The sequence below is a fragment of the Engraulis encrasicolus genome, chromosome 24 (genome assembly GCF_034702125.1).
Source record: "Engraulis encrasicolus isolate BLACKSEA-1 chromosome 24, IST_EnEncr_1.0, whole genome shotgun sequence".
Taxonomy (NCBI): domain Eukaryota; kingdom Metazoa; phylum Chordata; class Actinopteri; order Clupeiformes; family Engraulidae; genus Engraulis; species Engraulis encrasicolus.
In genome coordinates, this window is record NC_085880.1 from 38,342,327 (window position 1) to 38,347,596 (window position 5,270).

At 43.1% G+C, this 5,270-nt stretch overlaps 1 long non-coding RNA gene across 1 annotated transcript; it reads right to left on the reverse strand.

Moving 5' to 3' along the window:
• Positions 1-407: 407 nt before the first annotated feature.
• On the reverse strand, positions 408-5,000 carry LOC134440997 (uncharacterized). The gene is made up of 7 exons (XR_010033076.1): positions 3,912-5,000; positions 2,539-2,608; positions 2,238-2,342; positions 1,709-1,787; positions 1,495-1,604; positions 1,173-1,277; positions 408-576 (listed from the first exon to the last, which is right to left on the reverse strand). It is a non-coding gene; the product is annotated as an uncharacterized LOC134440997 (long non-coding RNA).
• Positions 5,001-5,270: the final 270 nt, after the last annotated feature.

Genomic DNA, 5,270 nt, shown 5'->3' on the forward strand with positions numbered 1-5,270 from the left:
TTAGGCGAATTTCTACCTAAATTGTGCCTAAACCAAAACCATCCCTATAACCTAACCTGTCACAGGGCGTTGTGGAGCACGACTTAACTTGAAAATGCGTATTGGACCCACGCGATAGTGAGTTCAAATCAGCGTGTCATAGATACGCTTAGCCTATGCATGATGTTTGGGAAGGGCACAATTCATAAAACTCAGAAACATACAATGCTTTTTCAAAAAAGGGTTCCATGTTCCCCGCTGCATCCAAGTAGACTGCTGCCACATTGCTAAGAGCAGGTTGTTGTTACATCTCTGACAGGTTAGGTTTAAGGATAGTTTTAGTCAGGGCACATACAAAAATGGATTTTAGTAAAAGTTGTCAATTCATAGTAAATATGTGGTAAATATGAAAGTAAGAGGAAAAATACTACAGGTACTGCCTTTTAATACAGACTATACAGGTATGTACAACATTATAAACATTGCTGTTGATTTCATGTTCTTCAGACGCCAATCATGCCAGCAGGGTCTACTGAAGGTCTCTGGTCACTGCGTCCTCGTCATACTGCAACAGGCACTCAGTCTCACTTCTGGGAGCTGTAGAAACAACAAATAAATTAATACTTCACCATGCACCTCATATTGACATAGCAAATATATCAATAAGCAAGTCATATTGAGCCCAACAGGGATAATCTCCTATTTCAGTCTTCTATGGTCTCATGCACTATGTCTCCCTGCCAGGATATGTAGGATGTAAGAAAATAAATCAAAACATAGCAATGCACAGCATTGAGAACTTATCTATAAAGTAGCACAAGTCATATTGCCAATGTAGGCCAGGGGTGGGGAACCTATGTCTTGAGGGCCGTTTGCGACCCTTGAGGCCGTTTTATCTGGTCCCCGATATAATTTTAATGTTATTCAGCTTCACATAAAATATGACATTTTGTAAAGGAACCTTAGAAAATACATTTGCAATACAATTAAGTTATATTCAGGGAAGCTGAAGAAGGTGGTGTTTGTTTAAATGTGGCTGCCTTCAATATAGGTCTAAAGTGAAGGGGAAAATCCTGGTTTGTGTTCATAGTACGGCCCTTGGAGATCTTTTACGGCCCCTCGGGTGAATTTGAATTGGCCCTTCGAATGAGAAAGGTTCCCCACCACTGACGTAGGCTATAGGTTAAGCTTACCCTCTTTCACTCTTCTGTGGTGAGACTGTGCCCATTTTGGGTTGACCTCCACACGCGTCTGTAGCACAGCACACAGGATTGCAGGACACAGCATCCTGCAGGACACTAAAAAAAAACAAAAAAAAAAAAAACAAGGGGAATGAATAAATTACCTGACCAGTTATTAAACAAATGAAAATTGATGTGCCAGAGCTGTGGTAAAAGTAACCTTGGGTCCAAATCATCTAGGCCTAGGGTGTGTGTGTGTGGTAAATCCAGTGTTCACATTATTCAGATATGAGAATTAATTAATTCATTCATTTTAACTGACATTAGTACATACCCATATCAGTGCCATTTCACCCTGCCAAGACACTGGACCTGGGTCTATTGGAGCTCTCTGCTCAGGGTGTCCTCATTATACTGCAGCAGGCACTGTTGTTTCTATAGTTCCTAGAAGCGAGACAAATAAATAAATACTTTGCCATGCACCTCATATTGACATAGCAAATATGTCAATAAGCAAGACCTATTGAGCCCAACAGGGATAATCTTACACTATATCAGTTTTCTGTGGTCTCTTGTAAGATTGGCCCATCACCATTCTGCAGGACACTACCGTCTCCCTGCCAGGATCTGTAGGATGTAAGAAAATAAATCAAAACATAGCAATGCACAGCATTGACAACTTATCTATAAAGTAGCACAAGTCATATTGACAATGTAGGCCAGGGGTGGGGAATCCATGTCTCTAGGGCCATTTGCGACCCTTGAGGCAGTTTTATCTGGCCCCCCGATATAATTTTATTATTATCCAGCTTCACATGAAATGTGCCATATTTTGTAAAGGAATCTTGGAAAATACATTTGCAATACAATTATTTTTTTATTCAGGGAACCTGAAGAAGGTGGCGTTTGTTTAAATGTGGCTGCCTTCAATATAGGCCTAAAGTGAAAGGGAAAATCCTGGTTTGTGTTCATAGTACGGCCCTTGGAGGACTTTTACGGCCCCTCGGATGAATTTGAAGCGGCCCTTCGAATGAGAAACGTTCCCCGACCCTGACGTAGGCTATAGGTTAAGCTTACCCTCTTTCACTCTTCTGTGGTGAGACTGTGCCCATTTTGGGTTGACCTCCACACGCGTCTGTAGCACAGCACACAGGATTGCAGGACACAGCATCCTGCAGGACACTTCAAAAAACAAGGGGAACGAATAAATGACCTGCCCAGTTCTATAAAAAAGAATACCCTGAAAAAGAACACCCTGTTGTTTCTACAGCTCCTAGAAGCGAGACAAATAAATTAAATATTTTGCCATGCACCTCATATTGACATAGCAAATGTATCAATGAGCAAGTCATATTGGTCACAAAGAAGTTAATCTTACATTCTTTCAGTCTTCTATGGCGAGTTAGGCCTTCAGATGACTCGTCTTCGCCATATTATGAGACAGCAGCCTGTGAAAACATGGTAAATAGAATAACCCATTAACCTTGGGTCCTAATATAATACATGTACATAAACTAGCCTACATTATTTAGACAAGGTCAGTAGACCTCCACGTGAAACAATAAGAAAAAGTGACCATACATAATTTCAATTTCTTGAAGAGGCCATCTACACTTATTTGTGCAACAAGTGCTGTTTTGAGGACCCATACTTTTAAAGGACAGGTTGCCTACTGTTGCAAATGGCAGGGTATTTCACATTGATTTCGGGGTGGCGTCGTGCTCAACTTGACCACTCTGGTCGACATTGAGCTCGCGCTGATACATTGGGCTCGTGTTACTGAGAGCTGCCGCCAGAACTCCTCACGGTTACCTTTCATAATATAGAACGCAACAAGGAAGAATCGGTCGGTTTGGTGAAAGGGCAAGGTGTTTCAAGGGATGTTAGCTACTCGATACATAGTAGTGACGCTACGACCAAGCTACTAGAGAATGTTAGCTACTGCCCAGCACTGAAAACCAACATACCCAGACGGCACACCAGTCTTTCCAACGTCGCCTAGATGCATTTTTGCCGCTGTAAAATACATTGGCAAGGCGTCTAAGCGTTAGTTCATCAGCGAAATGCCGGGCAGACGTGAAAAATGAGCAGTGCCCAGCATCTAGTTGATGAGCTAACGCAATAGCATGCTAACGGTAGCCTTTGTCTATCTTTAGGCACGGTGGGGGATGGAGACTCCCAACTGAGATCGCTCCCGGACGTGCGGTCCCAGGTGTTTCTATCACTCCCGGACGTGTAGTCCCACCCGATTATATTTCACGTATTATCATATACTGCCACATACAAGCAATTTAGGGTTAGGGTTAGGTTTAGGGTTAAGGTTAGGGTTAGAAACAAAAAACTAACATCAACAACATAACTAGCTCCGCCATATGGCGGTGGTACCGATAGTCTGGCTAGTGGGAGCGAGATGAAAGGGGAGCGTCCTGGGTTGGGAGCGTCAATCAGGGAATCCTTTAGGCAGGGGAAAGGCAACTGAGAACTAGCAATGTCAAACAATTTACCATCAACAAGTATAGTTAACATATTCACTGTTTCACCACAGCATTTTGTCATTACGATGCTCGCAAGTCATCAGAATTTCCTAGCGTACAGCAGCAACTAGTGTAGTCACATTGAGGGGACTTGAGCTACCAGCTATGTAAAGCGGCTGTGCCATAACTTAGCAATGGCGGATCTGTGTTCAGAGGAGCTATTCAATCGCTCTTGAGTACTGAAACTTTAAACCACAGTTGAGTAAAATGTACTTACATGTATATGAAGCCCATTTTCCGTTGGTATGTGAGGAACTTTCCCCCCATATCGCCAAGAAACTTGTAAACCACACAGACAACGCGTGGTTCTGCTCAATCAGGAAGGTGCTGTTGACCGCGGCTGATGGCTTCTTTGTGGCTTGTGTGTGGAATTCGCATTGTGCCAATTCGTTTTACTGCCACCTAAAGGCTTGGTGTAGAACTAATTTAACCAGAGACGGTCTATTTTCAACTAACTTTCAACAATCCTTGCTTTAGTTCAGAATACCATTTAAAAACCAGAGTGGCCAAGCACATTGATGTTTTTCCTCAAAAGCAGCTGAGGAACCTTTTTAATTCGAAGGGTCACTTCAAAATGTATGTCCAAGAAAGATCATTCAGATGATTCTATTTTGATAGCCTATTCTGTAGGTTCATTTAAATGTTTATAGCACAGATCGAATTGTTTGATCAACTTAATTTCTGAGCTTATAGTATCATAATAAAATGTACTGGCAGCAAAGCTGTGGCTAGTAGAAATGTTTAATGCAGGGGTGGGGAACCTTTTTCATTCGAGGGGCCACTTCAAATTCCTACCATGGTCATAAAATCCTCCGGGGGCCGTACTATGAACACAAATCAGGATTTCCCCATAAAATTTAGGCCTATATAGACACCTTTAGGCCTATATAGACATATAGACATCTTTAAAGGTAGACACCTTTAAAACAGTCCCCACCCGGTCCCCTGAATATAGGCTAACTTAATTGCATTGGAAATGTAATTTCTAAGATTCCTGTGAAGTTGCAAAACATTATAATGATATCAGGGGCCGGATAAAACGGCCTCAAGGGCCCTCGAGACATAGGTTCCCTACCCCTGGTTTAATGGTTAGTGATTCTGAAAAACACCACTGGGCAGCGTGAAAAAACATAGCCTACACACACACAGACACACACACACACACACACACACACACATTTTAGTAAAAGGCCAAAAAATGCCCTAGGGCCCCCAACAATCCCGTTGCCTAGGGACCCCAAAATCCTAGAAACAGGCCTGCCGACCCCCCACTCCCTCCCACCCACCTGACCTCACCCCACCCCACCCCACTTGAAATTGACTGGGGCAGCTCCTGACCTGATCACTGGCATTTACATATTAAAGGCTCTTCTAAGAAGGGGATGGGAGGGGGGCATGGGGGAGCCGCAAATGCTGTGGCTTGAGGTATGAGGCAATTTAAGGTGCAAAACTCATCCACAAATTCCTCTTTTCATGCAGTGATATCCGGCCTAGGTGGACTCACTGGTGACAGGGGCCGTGTGTGTGTGTGTGTGTGTGTGTGTGTGTGTGTGTGTGTGTGTGTGTGTGTGTGTGT